The sequence below is a fragment of the Mus caroli genome, unplaced genomic scaffold, assembly GCF_978045245.1.
Source record: "Mus caroli unplaced genomic scaffold, Mus_caroli_1 scaffold_5, whole genome shotgun sequence".
Classification (NCBI taxonomy): Eukaryota; Metazoa; Chordata; class Mammalia; order Rodentia; family Muridae; genus Mus; species Mus caroli.
The window spans coordinates 57,347,670-57,365,090 of record NW_028227260.1 but is presented as its reverse complement, the minus strand read 5'-3'; the positions used below and the strand labels follow the sequence as shown (position 1 = coordinate 57,365,090).

Genomic DNA, 17,421 nt, shown 5'->3' with positions numbered 1-17,421 from the left:
GAAAAATGATTTGAAGAGAGGTTATCCGCTCAATCTCAGACACCAGATTTTTGGATGCCAATCCTGATGTAACCAGTGCACCCATGGCTGGCTGTAAAGGGAAGTGAGCCTCGTGGCCCTCACTAGGTGTAAGACTCACTGTTTATTGCCAAAGCTTTGCAGTTTGGGCTAGGGTAGCTCAATGGTAGAGCAGTTGTGTGGCATGAAGTGGTCCAGAGTTTTATCCCCAGCACTGATTAAAAACACAAAGTACTAATTCTGTGCTGGTAAAAAGGAGAAGAGGCTGGCTACTAAAGAAAACAAATTTGAATGCTGAAAAGTTGTCCAGTTATACTGAGCCACATTAGCCATAGTCCCCAGGAACAATCAGTGACAAGGTAGTTTTTTCATTCTGAGGTTTCCATGCCTGTTGTGAGAACACTTGAAAAGCTACTCACCACAGAGAAGCTGGCCCTTCACATTCATCCAGAGGCTGCCAGCCTGCTGCAGTTCAAGGGCACAGGACCAAGAAGCAGGAGTCCCGGTTTTGGAGTTCCACCTCTGCCACCTCTTGCTTTGTGACCTTGCAAGTTCCTTTACCTCTAACATCGGATTTAATCACAGACATGAAAGCACTTTGCAAAGCACAGAGCACTGCAGAAGTGTGAGGGATGATTATCCAAACAGCTTTCATGCCAAGCCTTCTGGTATCACCCTAAAGGCCTCCTCAGCTTTGGCACAGATTTCTCAATTCCCTGGTTGCTCCCTCCAAGCCATATCTGGCTTGGGAGCAACAGTCCTAACCTTCCCTTCTCTTGCCAGCTTCCTCCTTAATGGATGCAGCTGAATATAGTTATTCTTCATCAGCTCTAGGCTATCCTGGAGAGGTCCAGTTTTTCTCAAGAAAAGGAACTACCTTTTAACAAATACCAACAACTCTTCAGAAATAACCTATCAGTGATAGGTGTGAGAGAGGGAATAAAAAAATTGGAGCAATCTTCAGCTTCGGGGAAGAAATAATCGATTTGAGTGAGACTTGCTCAAGGAGCTCTGAGTGCTCAGAACCAGAACGCATGCATGTACGCACACACATGTGCGAATGCGCGCACGTGCACAAGCACACACACAGGCACCCACACATGTATACACGTACAAATCCTTAATGATTTCACAGTCCACATACTGTAGCAACCAGAAATCTTACCTGAATGCTGCTTTCTGCTTCTAAGCCTGTGCTGGCCACTCTGACTGCCTTCTCTCTACCACCTGTGAAGATTCTAATTCAGTGCAGCCCATTTATACCCTTTTGGGAGTGGCAGGACTCCAGGAATCCCTGTCCTCACCAATCACAAGTGAGGACTCCTCAGTCTTTGGCCATGTCTAATTTAACCCTGTCTGTGTAGACATTATATCAGTGTTGTCAGCTTCCTAACTGGGAGGCCGACTTGGCCTCAAAATTAAGGAGCTGCTGTCTTCTGCCTGCTGTGGAGAAATTGGACCTGGTTTCCTTAGTTCTCCCAGACAATTTGGTGTGCCAGTGAGGCAGAAAGCATATTCTGGTGAGCAAGTCTTACTCATAAGCAGTTTGTAGATAATAGGAAGAGGAAATCAACTGCTGTGGCATAAAAGGGTCAAGACATAAAGGGCAAAGCTAAGGTCAGAGACTGGTTCACTTATAAAAATGGAGAGAACAGGAAATAGACAAGTTAAAATAGGCAGTGGGCTTAATGCTTTCTGATCCAGGCTTGGCGCAAAAGTACATACCAAAGCAGGGTCCTAACATGCAAGCAGCACTTGGTAACTTGACATTATAACTGGCATGGGCAGAAGTAGATTTCTGAAGATAACATAGGAGCAAAACTGAAGGCACAAATTGAGCCAAGGAGGATGCTCTCAGCATGCTCTCAGCATCCTTCTTGCAATACATCCCCAAAGTACCAGCAGCAGAGAAGCCACTGTATGACTGAAATTCTTAGGTTGGAAAGTACAATTTTCAGCAACTGAACTGGTAAGAAAACACAAAATTAAGGAAGGACATAAAAAGACATGATAATTGAAGCGGTAGTATGAAAATACAGAGGACAACATCCAGCCTAACTAAATGCTGAGTTGATGATGGAAGTGTCTCAGTTCACTGTCAGTCCTGGCGATAGGATTACTGGGCAAATAATTTCTCCTTTTTTCGTTTTATGTTCGTTTCATCTTTTAAAATTTATCCCAAATTTAGGCTTATTTGTTACAGAATGTACCTGAAGACCTGGATTTGCACGTCAAAAAGAAATCTACTTTTCTTTTATTTAAGTTTACAGCACAGAAATATCAACACAAGGTTACATAGAACTCATGGAAGAACAGCACTCTTGCTGTCATGCCCAAACTGATTTGCACCAGCAGTATTTGGGATCATATGAGTGCTAAAGGAGTGCTTCTCAACCTTTGGGTGGAGGCCCCTGTGAGGAGGCAAACAACTGTTTCACAGGGTTTGCCTAAGTCCATCTGAAAACTCAGATATTTGCATTATTATTCATAACAGTAGCAAAATTAAAGTTATGAAGTAGCAACAAAAATAATTTTATGGTCGGAGTCAGCACAACACCAGGAGCTGTACCAAAGTCTCTCAGGATTAGGAAGGTTGAGAACCAGTGATCTAAGGCATGCTGCTCATTCATAAAAATAACTAGAGGCATCACTAGTCACCATGAAAATGGAACAGATGAATGGCACTGACATAATAGGGCCCAGGTGGTAGCAAATATTGTGCCAAGGGCTGAAGACGTGAAAGGGTGAGCAGATGTTGAGACTGTGTAGAAAATCACAGGGAAAAAAAAACTAAATGTGCACTCAAGCATCTCCATTTAAAATAATATTCACATAAAGGTTTTCTTGTAGGATGGCATGGTGCCTACTTAGCACAGAAAGTGGCAGATAGTAAATTGTTGCTAATTGAATGAATCATAAATTATACACGAAAAAAACCCAGGCAAAACTTTTCAAGTTCTTTAATCACAGCTGGTAAAAGATACAAAGTTGTAGTAAAATTCTTCATATAGTAAATCAATTACTTTAAGAAGTAATTTTACATTTTGGAAGTTTTATTGTCTCCTACCATGGTTTGAAGGACTCAGTCCTCTACAAGTATTTTCGTAGGTGTAATGGATTAGACTATTTAAGACTCATGCAGAATCTTAGGCACTGGGAAGGAGAAGTCAACCAACTGAAGGTAGAAAAAAATAAAATTTTCTGAAACTGAAAGAAACCTATCTTTCACCTTGCTAATGTAATAATAAAAGTTTGTTTTTTAAAAATACGTAATAGTGAAGAATAAACAGGAGGGCTTAGGTTCTCAGTAGTACAGTACTTTCCTAACATGGGCAAGACCCAAATGCAATTCCCAGTAACATGATAAATGAAGGAAAGACTAAATGAATGAGTAAATGAGTGAATGAATGAGATAGGTATTCTAATTTCTACTGTCAGTAATTTCTACTATTTTGTTCAACTTAAGTTCTATTTCAATCAATAGTATCAATATGTTACTATATCACATGGAAAGAAGACAGCAGGGTTTATGTGTAGTTCTAAATTAATATACAGACCGGCTTTTGAGGTAAGCAAGGTCCAAGGAAATAGAAGTCTGAAATTTGGGGAAAACATCGTAGATAAACCAGATGAATTATTATTAAACTGAGGGTAGCAACTACTTGATTTTAGTCTATTTCTAGGATGTAGTTGCACTGGCATGAATCACAACTGGAAAAAATTAAGAAACCATTAAGTAGGGGCCAAAGAGATGTCTCAGTGGGTAAAAGAACTTGCCACCAAGCCGTATGAACAAAGTTCATACCCTGATGCCCACAAATTGTTCTCTGTCCTGTACACACAGAATAAATAAATAGGTAAATAAATAAATAAATGTAAATGTAGAATTTTTAAAAAGAATCCTGTAAGTGAACTTGACCATTATTGGAGCGCCAGAGAAAAAAAATGATAGATTCAATTCTATCTTTGTTCATTTGCTTCTTTCTCACAGGATTTCTCTCCTGAATCTTAGGATTAAATTTTGGGACCTGTCTTCTTGCTTACTTCTCCGAGTTTTTTTGTCTTTTCCATTCTGAAGGTTCTCCACTGGGCTGTTTTTATCCAACTCCTTAACAATTTTTACTTGTTCATTCCTCAGATCTCTGGAACATGTTAACATCATGGAGCTATTGAAAATCATTGTCTCTAAAGTTCTTTTAAACCTGAATATATCAGGATAGCCTTGGCTTATGGTTCATTTGTAGCTCCACAGGTACCAAGGTGACAAGAAAAACATAAAAAGAAATGAAACCAACTTCTAAATGTTGAGGGGAAAATATCCATCTACCTAGGTACTATTTTTTCAAATTTTAAAGTTATTTTTACCTTATTCTAATGAAATTTGGACATTTGGTGATTTTTTTAAGTTTTTTTTTTTCAATTTTATGAAGGAATGTCTATTCTCAGATTGTACTACATACCAATTAAACATTATACTTATGTTGAAGAAAACTTGATCTTTTAAAGAGAGAAAATATCATTAGAGCAGAAGATTAGCATAAATTCTAATCTCTATATCATTATATTCTCTCATAGCCTTGAATAAGTGGTTTGTCTTCCTTAGGTAAGAACAATAACTATTACTATAAAGACATATTATTTGCTATATGATAAAGGAAATAATTTAGGTGGTATAGCCTACTCAATATTTATAAAATCTTTACAAAGTAAAAGCTATTATAATCATATGTAACCATATTATAGACTTAAAGTTTAAGGTGTTAAAAAAAGGGGACTGGTTCAGTGGTTAAGAGCACTGACTGCTTGCTCTTCCAGAGGTCCTGAGTTCAATTCCCAGCAACCACATGGTGGCTCATAACCATCTGTAATGGGATCTGGTGCCCTCTTCTGGCACACAGGTGTATATGCGGATAAAGCACCCATTATACATAAAATTTTTAAAAATCTTAAAAGATGTTAAAAAAATTACTCAATGTTGAGAACTGAAGCAGTTATCAGCAAAGATTCAGGTCTGTCTGACCCCACAGGCCACACTTAACCACTACAAAATGATGTTGGTCTAGCATTTTATTGAATCTTATTTTCTTCATTTATAAAGAGTTTGTTAGATGGATGCCTAGAGTTTCTTTCATCTCTAAGAGATTAAGGGTCTAATACCAAGTAATACTCTGACCTTGGCTATTTGCTGAGAGGGCAATAAGAGCAAGATGCTGGGGACATATTCTTACTTTTCTATCACATGGAAATTGCCTTGTCAAATTGTGGCTTTCCTAATGATTTGGGAAAGAAGAAAAAATGTGTAGCATCAAAAAGGTTCTGAGTCACATGGACCAGGGTAGAGGGAAAGTCCAGTCTTTCAACTGAGAAAGTAAAGATATGAGAGAAGCACTCAGGTTTTCTGTTCATGAATCTATGTTTGGTAGGAAGAAATAGACATTCTTTTCTAAAAATGGAAGAGAAAAATCCCTGGTCCTATTGGTAACCAATAACAAAGAAGCAAAAAGTCTCTGAACTTCCTAAGAAGAATTCAGAAAGGCTTGTCTTTCAAGAAGGAAAGTCTTGGTATATTAATTTCAGTGTCATAAATAACGAATTACTACCAGGGAGTAATATTCCAGAAGAGAAGTACGTGTCTCTGGTTGACATACCAAAAAGGCATGGAGCACTAGTGAGGCCAAGAGTTATTCCGGGAGTTATTCTCCCTTCACATTCTCTTCCTTTAAGATCTTGCCCACTGTTGTAGCTTCAACTATCACATCTATGTGGATGACTCCCAAATCTATATCTGAAATCCTATCCTATCACACTAGCTCCAAATCTGTATCTCAGCTGCCCCTTAGACCATTCCACAGAGATGTTTTGACGCTGCTTCAAACCCCTGAAGTGCCAAACCTGATTCACTTATCTTTTGCTCAAAGCCAGTTCCTGATAAATTGAAGAAAACCCTTCATAATCTGTAAAGGCAAGTACAAATGTTACCATTTGTGTTTGTCTGCTATGGTTTCTGGAAACAGGGTCTTTTTGTGTAGCCTAGGCTGGCTTGTAACTTTCACTCTCCTGTGACAGTTTCCTGAATGATGGAGTGTGTACTGTGCTGTCAATGACAACACCGTTGTTCTAAGAATTTAAGCATGAGACTCCAGAGTACTTGTCCAAAGGTAGGCCCTTAGCTAAATCTAATAGTCTTCCTTTACATTCTCGATATCATCAATCACTGCCAAACTGATAAATCTTCTTATTTCTCACCTTGCTTCAAAGAATGTACATTTGTAAATCATTTGGCACATGGTAACCAAAAACTTTAAGGTGAAGCCAGGCATGATGGGATATATCTATGATCCCAGTACTTGGGATGTGAAGGTAGACAGGTAGACCCTGTCTCAAAAATATTAGATGTACTTTCAAGTACCAGCTATCTCTCCTTGGATGTTTTTCTGGCACATCACTCTCTAAATATCCTCAATTAAATGACTTTCCTTCCCTAAATCAGTTGTTTCTGACTTCTCAGTATTAATTATTAAACACTACAGTCTATTCAGTCACTTTAAAAAAAATCTAAGGATAAGTGTAGAAACAGAGTCCAGCAGCAGTAGGCACATGCATAATACCCTGGGGTTTATCTTAGCAATAAAAATAATAATAATGACAATGATGGTGGTAATAATAATGACCTTCATTATTTATTCCAGAGGCAAATTGTCTCTGAATTTCTTCTCTTTCTTGGTACTTACATATACTATTCTCTGAGCCACCAACCTTAAAACAACAACAAAACAGCTTTCGATTCCGATATAGCTAGACCTAAATTTGGTTTGACAACTTACTTCTGATGTTGGACAATTTTTAAAACCTTTTTGAGCCATGATTTCTTCCTTTGTAAAACAGTGATGACATACTTATTTCATGAGGTTGCTCTCTGCAATAAATGGAATTATTGTGTATACAGTTCTGGTAACAAAGTAAGTCTCAAAAATGTATTCCCTCAGTTCAACTCACAATTCGATTACAAATAGCTTCTTTTCTCTATTTCATTTATCTCTGCCATGGTCTATATTTCCTTTTCTCTACTGGTTTTATGTTTGGTTTTGGACTCCTTTAAGTTCCTTAACATGTAAAGCTAGGCTGTTGATTTGAGATATTTCTTCATTTTTTTTTTTGACAGAGCCTCATTCTGCTACCCAAGCTGGTATGCAACTCTGTAGTTCGTGACCCTCCCCAGTATCTCACACTATACTGGTTCTCTTTCTCCAGTTTGTAATATAGTAATTTACAAATATGAATTTTCCCTCTGGGTACTGTTGTCACTACATTTTACACATTTAAAATGGTGTTTTGCATTTTTATTATTCTCAAAGTATTTCTGAATTTCTCTAGTGGTTTATTCTTTGACCCATGAGCTGTTTTTAAACATGTTTGCTTTGTAATAGTGAATTATTTCATATTCATGTATTTAGAATTTTTAAATTTTTAAATTACCTTCAAAAGTAGTTTTCTGTGCATTGGCATTTTGCCTGAATGTATATCTGGGTGAGGGTGTCAGATCTTGGACTTACAGACACCTGTGAGCTGCCTTGTGAGTGCTGGGAATTGAAACCAGGTCCTTTGGAAGGGCATTTACTTCTCTTAACTGCTGAGTAATTCTTTAGCCCTATATTTGTTATTTTTTTAATTTTTAAAAAATTTTTAAATTAAAATTTTTTTCCTTAGCTCTAAGTCTGTTTTGACTAGTACTAGTATAACCTGCTGTTTTTATTGCTATTTGCAGGAATACATATATATTTTCTCATTTTCAATCATCTTGTGTCTTTGTATCTAAAATATGTATTTTAACTATGTTTAAGAGGGCACACATGGAATCCTGGTACTCAGAAAGAAGAAGCAGGACAATTGCCATAAATTTTGGACTAGTCTGATATTCATAGTGAATTTCATATGAGCCTGGGCTATAGAGTAAAGTCTTGGCTCAAAAAAAAAAAAAAAAAAAAGTATCTCAGGCTGGAAAGGTGGCTCGGAGGTTAAGAGCACTGATTGCTCTTCTGAAGGTCCTGAGTTAAATTCCAAGCAACCACATGGTGGCTCACAACCAACTGTAATGGGATCTGACTCCCTCTTCTGGAGTGTCTGAAGACAGTAACAGTATACTTATATATAATAAATAAATCTTTGGGCCGGAGTAAGCGAGAACACAGAGAGCAACCATCCACAATGAGATCTGACTCCCTCTTCTGGAGTGTCTGAAGACAGCTACTGTGTACTTATAATCAATCAATCAATCAATCAATCAATCAATCAATCTTTTAAAAAGTGTATCTTGTAGGCAGCATATAGATGGAGGCACACATTTTTGTCTTTATGCCAATATCTATTTTTCAGTTGCTTAATCCATTTGCAGGTAAATGTTTACAAATATTTAGGGACTTCTGCTGTTTTGCTACTTCAAAAAATATTCTTATATATTCTTTAAGAATTTCACAGATGTATACAAAGTATTTTTATTGTATTTACTCCACAGTCTCTCTTCCAACTCTTTTTTTTTTAAAGATTTTATTTATTTTATGTATGTGAGTATACCGTCACTATCTTCAGACACACCAGAAGAGGGCATCAGATCCCATTGCTGTGGTTGTAAACCATCATGAGGCTGATGGTAATTGAACTCAGGACCTCTGAAAGAGCAGTCAGTGCTCTTAACCACCGAGGAGCCATCTCTCCAGCCACTCCCTTCCAATTCTTAAACACCTCCAGTCATAATTCTCTCCCAACTTCATACCCTCTTTTTTATAATCACCTAAGTCCAATTAGTGTTTCCTATATGTGTACAAGTTTAGAGCAATTCTAGAAAATGGACAAACTATGGTGGAGCACATTCCTGAAGAAAACTACTTCTCCCTTCCCCTTTATTTATACCAGTTGTGTGTGTGTGTGTGTGTGTGTGTGTATCTGTGTTCCTTGGTCCTCCACTATTACATTTTTGCCTTTGATTAATATTTTCTAGTACATAATTTTGATTTCTTCTTCATTTTCTTTTCTGTATATGTTATAGTTATTTTAGTAGTTACCATGGGGATTATAGTTAACATACTAAATTTATAATAAACTAGTTTGAATTGATACGAAATTAACTTTGAACATTAGCCATGCTCTACTCCAGCTCCAACTCCTGTCCAGCTTTAGCTCCATCCTTTCCCCTTACGTGAATTTAATTTTTATATGTATTTAATCTTTTTATGTATACTCTTTAACATTGAATGTGATTTCTATTTGCATTTGTCTTTAAATCCTATATGAAACAAATATAAGACTTATAAATAAATATAAGAATTCTAAAAATAAATATAATAAATATAACTGTACAGTTAGGCTTATAAGATATCTTTTTTTGTTTGAACAACTTGAAGTTGTATGTTGTTTCTTTTCACTTCAATCTAAAACCTTCCTTTTGCCACTTCTTGTAAGGACTAGATATATAGCTACCATTCACTATATCCCTTAGCTTTTACTTATCTTGGGATGCCTCAATATCTGTTTCACTTTTGAAAAGACAATTTCCAAGCATATTGTTTCCAGGTTTTCCAAGTATATTATTTTCCATTGAGGTATGAACAACACCATTTCTAGGCATATAACAGAAGGAGTTGCAAATAAATGTTCCCAACAGAAATCTTCATAATGCTGGAGAAATAAATTTAGGAAAATAATATTTGAATGGTAATAAACTAGAAACAACAAGGATATCAATAAAATTCATAAAATTAAATTAACTAAATAGAAGAAAATTATATGATAATCACAGTGAGTGCAGAGAACAAAGACAAAGAAATGTCATTAAAGAGAAAATGATATAGGGGAAAAACAAAATGATCTAGTAAGTATATTGTAAAAGAGGATAACATTTACAAATGGAATTAAACATTAGAAAATGAACAAGCAAAATTCCTAAACTAATGCAAGGAATTGATTTGCAAATCTAAAGGCTACAGTCTGTACTTCAAGTAAATGTAGTATATGAATTGAAAAGGTCAGAGCCTAATTACACTACTACATCTAAAGAAGACAGTGAAAACCAGAAAGTAGGTCATGTACACAAAAGAAAAACTGCCTGATATCAGATATGTTGCACCCTTTCAGATATAGCTAATATCAGAAGGCAAGAGGAAAGTATCTATAACATTATAAAGCACAGGATCAAAAGTATTAGGAAAATTGTTTGGTGATATAAATTTCAGTAGTAGTAGTAGTAGTCACCATGTGGTATGTACATGACTGTGATGTATGTGTATGGGTGTGTATGCAGCCATGTGCATGGATGGAGGTGAAAGGGAAACTTATGGAGGTAGTCTTTTTTTTCCTTCCACCTTTATCTGGGTTTCAAGTATGGCACTCAGAGCACCAGGTTTGTACAGCAAGTGCCCACCAAGACACGTCACCACCAATTTCTTTCTTCTGTTCTTGCTTCCATCCTTCCTCCTTTCTTTTCTTGTTTTGTTGTTTTCTAGTTTGTTTGTTGTTTTTGCAACAGTCTTGCTATGTGACCCAGGCTGGCCTCAACATTGTTAGCATCTTTTCTCAGTTTACTAACTATTGGGCTTATGAATCCAAGTCCCAAGACTTAACTTAATGGGTATTTTAAAGCCTAAAATAGCTCAGAATGCATAGCAACTATGAACCCTCCTTGAGGGAGAAAAATAATTACTGAATGATGTTATATGTCATTAAAGTAGTTAATGATGAATGACTAACCAACAGAGAAGAATGTGTCAACTATAGAGAAAAGATTGGTGGTGAATATTCTACTTAAGCATAGCCTCCAGAATAAACTGTAGGGTTTATGGCTACACACAGGCTATAAATGTAACATAATGATAAAATTATAAATGATTATATGTTGTAATAACATATATACATTATATATAACATTTGTAAGTTTGAAAATATCATACAATCATAAAATGGTTGATGAAAATACAAGAAATATACGAGTATTATTTTCTTCATTTTTTATGTCAGGGCATTTAGATATATTACATAAAGCTGAAGCATAAACTTAGTAATTCATGATTATGAAATTTATCTTTAATTCTACATTTTTATATTGGTTATTCATAAAACATTCCCACCTTCCCAATTAATGTATGATTATTATGAAGGTTACCAGTCCCCATTTATAAAAAGGAAGAAAGTGTATTTCGAAGACTAGAAATGAGAGCTAAAGAATTCTAATTAAAGATCAGCCAGAATTGCCAAACTCTTATTACTACACAGTAGTCCCTAAAATGTCATAGCCTCAACAGGACTTATAAAGCACAGGTAGATATTAAAGATTTTACTCCCTAGAGACTAGGTGCATTGACCATATAAATCACTTTAAAGTAGCACTGAAGTACATTAAGGTGAATTCAAGATTCTTTACTGTGTACAAGTGTGGAAAAATGTCATTTTAAGAAAATTGCTAAGAGTAGAATGATTAAGGGGTAGTTATAGATAAACTCTAAGGCAGGGGTAAAACCTGGATGAGGGGAAGTGGCCAAAGGTACACAGACAAGGTATATCTTCACCAGGCAAAGTTCTTCTCTTTGGAAGCTTCCAGAGAGTAAACTATGAGGTAAGTCGTGTTTCTACTGCAACTTTTCTAGCTACGTGACTGTGGACACATCATTTTACTTCTAAACTTTAGAGGCCGCTACTTTCTGAACACTGATCTGAATAGTTTTTACATCGCTAAGATTCTGATACCCAGGATCCCTCTCTTCCAGGGCAGGCTGCAAAGCTTCCTAGCCAGGATTACTATGCATAGCAATTTTATTCATGGTCTTTCGCAAGGCTCTGAAACTGTCAAGGCTTGTGATTAAAACTCTTCCATCTACCCTGTTCCAGTTAGAACTCTTGCACCTTTTTAGTTGGGTGGACACTCCTCATCCTGCCGATTGTTTCAATTCCTGCCCTAATCCTCCACCAGCAAATCTAAAGTCCTTCAAAGATTGGCTGATAACAGAGCAAATAGTGAAGGTGGAGCAGAGATTAGGGAAGCATTTATAGGGAGAAGTTTTAACCTAGTGGGATTACGTGGGCAAAGGGAATAGTCCAGTTTGCTGGACATGCAGGGTAGATTTCTGGGAGAAAAGATTAGGAGCAAATGTGGAGACTTTGTTCCACTGGGCTGCTGCTTTTAAAATTAACTTGTTTGACAATGAGGAGGTTTAGAAAGGTTTGTCTAGGGGGGTTGATATGAACAGGGTGAAGTGCTATTCTCTAGGAGCTCTGGTTAAAATGTAAATCGTATTCCCGGAGAGGGCAATGTTTAGTTCAACACCTTAGAAAGTGTTTTATCAAGGAGCAAGGTGCCTTAAGGTACTGGATCACAGGCATGGGGCAAGGTAATATTGATTATGAAGGGAAAAGGAGAAACTCTCCTCCTAGGGTGGAGGGACAAGACCATCTTCTTTGGTGTCAGACTCATGTTTGAGAAACAAATAAATAATGTATTATAGTTTTTTTAGCCTCATCTTTCTCACAGCCTCCTTTGAAAAGTCTAAAATGAGACTATCGTCTGCCTTGCCTAACATATATTTGGGACAATCAAATGAGGCAGCAGGTTTTATAGAATTTTGCAAGTGACAAACACTGGAATAGTGTGTGATACAGCTGATTTGTCTAACTCAGTACCTAGTAGAGAGTTGGACACTTTGTAACATGGACTAAAGTTTAAAGTTTAAATTTCTTACTGTATTTAGGATATTTTATAAGGATTACATGCAAATTAAAAGTTTAATAAACATCAAAGACCAAAATAAGAAAAACAGTCAATGGTGATAGTCAATCTAACTTAGATTTCAGAAGAGATAAGGATGCTTAAGAGAGAAAACAATTACTTACCATTACTTTTGTAATAGCTGCTGAAAGATATAAGAGCACATTGCTAATACCCAACTTTTGTTTTAGCCTATCATTACTGACTAATTAAATACAGGCTCTGAGTACTGCTCTGTGCTATTTAACTTTAAATAAGTAATCAAGTATGATAAATTATTAAAATAATTTATTGTCTTTAGTTTTTAATATAAAAAGTGGTAAATATTTTGCTCAAAATATTTTGTATCAGTAGTTATCAGTTCATTATACCTGGTTATATTTTTCCTGAAGTGAAGTGATCATTTCATGATTCTATCTAAATTTAATAAGGATAAAATAAGGTCTAAAATTTAAAAATATTGTCCAATTTTCAAGCCACAATCTAATAGGGCATGCACTGGACATTGTGAAGTGCCTTGACAGTGACTTGTGCTGCATGGTATTTGCAGTGATTTTGGGTTTTGTCTTCCTCGTCGTCTGCTTCTTTAACTAGAGCTCAGTCTATTTGGCCACTCTTAACTTCATAAAATGCTCTCAAATTGATATAAATCAGTGAAATACATAGGAACAAATAAAGGAAGAAATAAAAGAAGAATAAATAAGGGAAGAAATGAGACTAACCTATGGAACACTCAGTTCTCAGAAAAGCATTGTGAGTTTACAGACCTCGGTCCTAGTACTGCTTAGATACTTACTGCTTTCACAAAGTCACTTTCTGTCTCAGAGCCACAGTTTCTTTATATGCAAAATAAATTACTTTAGTAGATTATAAAGAAGACATCTATCTCCATCAGTTGAATTTCCATGTGTGAGACTAATGTTGATAAAATCTTGTCCACTGTCCATAGTGAGTGATATCAAAAGCCATGCAAATATGTAGGTCCTGGCCCTCATGATTTCATTACTTCATACAAAACTCTTGGCAAAATAATGTGGAAGTAAGGCCACTTGACTAAGTGTTCAGTTTGTAAGATTGAGACTTTGATAGTGCACTATACCTTTTGAAACACTTGGTATTTAAGTTTATCACAACCCACAAGGCAAGTAGCACATGATGGCACATGCTTATAATCCAAACACTGAGGAAGCTGAGGCTGTAAGATTTTGAAATCTGTGTCAGTGTGGTTAAATGATGAGACACAGTGTTAAAAGATAGTGTAACTCTCATAGGAGTCGATGGATGCTTCACTATACTGTCCTTTCCAGAGCTTCATTCTAGACCTCTTGAATAAGAAACAGTTCAGAAGGTGGTGACTGGTTTGCACACTAACTAGCTCCTTAGCTCAATTCTAACACTTTGATTAAAACACAGTACTTGCTGCAAGAGTGTTGGTGAGGACATATTTTTCAGAGCACTTATTTCTTGAAAACAAAAGCCCTGTTTAAAGAACACCATATGCAAAAGAATGTGTACGTAAGAGTGGGACATAGTAGTATACACCTATACTCCTAATACTTGTGAGGCAGTGGCAGAAGTACTTACACCAGTTCACCACAGTCATATCACACTGTGACATATTGAGATTCTATATTTAAATGAAAAAAAAAAAGATAGCAAATATGGTAAGCTTAAAACAAGATAAAAGGTCACCTGAGAAATGGCCTGAGTGTATCTCAGTGGTAGAGTGCTTTCTCAGAATGTACAAGGTCCTCTGTCTGACTCCAGCATTGAAGAGTACAAAGAGAGAGAAGGAAATACAGAGGAGAGTCACATTTTAAATTTTCAACATAGAAAAATAATACTCTGTAGCTATATTTTCAAGACTCTTCCCACCTCATCTGTTGAGATTCCAAACTATATGAATACTGAAATCTCCTATATAAAATTACTATATTTGCAAATAGCCTACATTTATCATCCTATATATTTTAAAACACCTCTAGATTACTTATAGCACCTAATTCAATGTAAATTCTCTATAAATAGTTATTGTACTATTCAGAAAACAAAACAAGAAAATAATTCAAACATGATCAGTACAGATCTAATTAAAAAATACTTTTTAGTGATCAATCAGTCTAATCCAGTGATATAGATCCCATAGATGAGGGAGTCTAACCATTACATTTTCCTAAAAGGCAGGATTGTGACTGCTTTACTGAGGTGTTGAAAATTTCCCTTTGAAAAGTAGGATTTCCTGACAGTTTTTCAAAGCCAACTTGAGAGTGACTTTTCTGCACTTGAGGTTCCTGGTAGGAGAAAGTGGAAAAAGCAGAAGAAAAGAAAAGAGTAAATGAGAGAGAGAGAGAGAGAGAGAGAGAGAGAGAGAGAGAGAGAGAGACAGAGATAGAGACAGAGACAGAGACAGAGACAGAGAGACAGAGACAGAGACAGAGAGACAGACAGAGACAGAGAGACAGACAGAGACAGAGAGACAGAGACAGAGAGAAGGCAGAGAGGCAAAACTAAGTCGTATAAAATAAAATATTAGTGGCTATGAGTGACTAACACTGGATAGAGTTGAAAAACAATAGGCAAATAGCTTTTTAGTTTATGTCATTTGTCATATAAAGAAAAAAATTTAGTTTGACTTGGTGTCTAACCTGCAACAGGATCCACTGGAGATCTTGGTGCTCATCCAAGTGACTCTCTTCATGAAGTGCTGAGCCCGTTTCAGGAGGGCTTTCGCTTTAGAATGCTTTTAAAGAGGTGGTGCTTAAAAAAAAAAAAAAAAAGCATCCAAAGCTTTTTGCTTACAGCTATATACTAATTTACCAGACAGACAAATCCCTCTGGGTGACAGTGTTAGCCTGAGGTACAATGAAGAGCTCTATCTTGTGACTTTAGGACAAAGGGACATCCCACCCAGAATTATACTCCTTACTAGGCTATCTAAAATTCTCAGCCTCTGTTAAAATGCAAATATCATTCCTGGAAGCAGTAACACATTAACCAGTTCACACCATTAACATTAAATAGTTTCACAGATGAGTTTTAGTAGGTTTTCTTGCAAGAAAAGTTCTGAAAGCGTGGAATAAATGCCAGGGAATTTAGATTCTTATTTGGGGGGAAGAAAACAAGGAGAGGAAGATGACATTGAGAAAAATGCTAGGGACAGAGTCCTTTTGGTAGGAAGGCCTTGAGCTCTTGAGGTAGCCACTTGGGTTTCTGGAGAGTGTTCCGGAAAAAGGAACAATTAATGGAAGATGCTTGGGGACAGGAAGATGAGGTGGAAGGAGAAAAGTCTGTGAAAACCAATTTCTTTAATAACTCGGTATGAGTTCTCTAGAGTTCAGTATTTTTGTTGATAAAATAAGGGAGATTGATGAGATAATATCTTCAGTCCTTTGCAGGGTTACAGAGTAGGAGGGTATTTTTTTTTTTTTGTCGAAAAATTTCTTTGCTCCCCAACAAAGAACATTTAGCATCTAAAAAAGTTGAATTCCTAGGACCTTGGCAGGTAACAAGCACTGTGATTTGAAATGGGAGGCAAAGAAAGGACCTGGTAATAACTTGTTGCCTGTTCTCTCTGCTGATAAAATTCCAATAAATCACCCATTGAGTTGGAATTAGTAAAGAAACTGTACTCTCACAGACACTAGATACCTATACATAGAGACCAATAACTAGAAAGAATGTGTACAGTTTTTCAGTCTCAACTATTTTGTGGCAAATGAGCAGCACTAGCTCTATCTGAACCCCCAGTCAAAGAAAGGAAGAGCTCACAAAGCTTCAGCCTGATAATGTTTCAAAAATCCACTAAAGTCAGAAAGAAATTTCTTGGTCATTATATAACAGTGATCTCACAAGAAATAATGTCATTATAAAGTGTGTGTGTGCATGTGTGTGTGTGTGTGTGTGTGTGCGCACACACACACACACACACACACACACACACACACACACACACGCGCACTCTTTCAGGCGCTTACATTCTAGGATTATTTTTGCTTCAATTTTTTTTGCTCCCCAACAAGATACCTTTAGCAACTAGGAAAGTTGAATTCCTAGGACATTGGCAACTAACAGGCACTGTGATTTTTTTCTTCATCTATATAAAAGTTCTGATACCTGTAGGATAATAAAGAATCTTTAATTCATATATTGAGAAACAGTATAACAACAAACTAGTTAAGGTAGATATTCTAGAAACCTCTACTGGCGGCAATGGGGTTAGCAAAACAGAGCAAGGGAATTATGTGGAAAAGATATAGAAATTATATCTACTTTTGAATAAAATTATGATTATCATTTTTCTTGAATGCTGCTAATATTCTCTCCTCCATCCTTTTTTTTTTTTTAATTACAATGCCAGAGATCAAACTGGGGGCCTTGTACATGTTAGGCAAACACTATAAGTTCTAGGTTATGTCCCCAGCCCTTCGTGGTGGAATTTCTACCTCCCTTCTGAACATTTAGTAAAGCATAGAGTGAAATGAAAGCTGTAAGTAAGAAAGAGAGGAAAAGCTCTCTGTGCATCTCAACTACATAAGCCACTACTTGGGCAGGGGGTTTTTACCAGGGTGCAATTCTTGTACTCCATAAGACAGTTTTGCTTTTCTTTACATTAAATATCCAACTCCTAGATAGATTTTTAAAATTAATTGTTCTTA

General features: G+C 36.4%; 1 protein-coding gene across 1 annotated transcript in view; it reads right to left on the bottom strand.

Annotated features, from left to right (window-relative positions):
* The window catches only part of Rps6ka6 (ribosomal protein S6 kinase A6), a 141,508-nt gene extending 126,012 nt beyond the window's left edge, over window positions 1–15,496 (bottom strand). Inside the window, exon 1 of the mRNA XM_029473708.2 lies at window positions 15,412–15,496. The gene's annotated coding sequence lies outside the window, so the exon portion shown is untranslated. The remainder of the gene's footprint in view (window positions 1–15,411) is intronic.
* Between the last annotated feature and the right edge of the window lie 1,925 nt (window positions 15,497–17,421).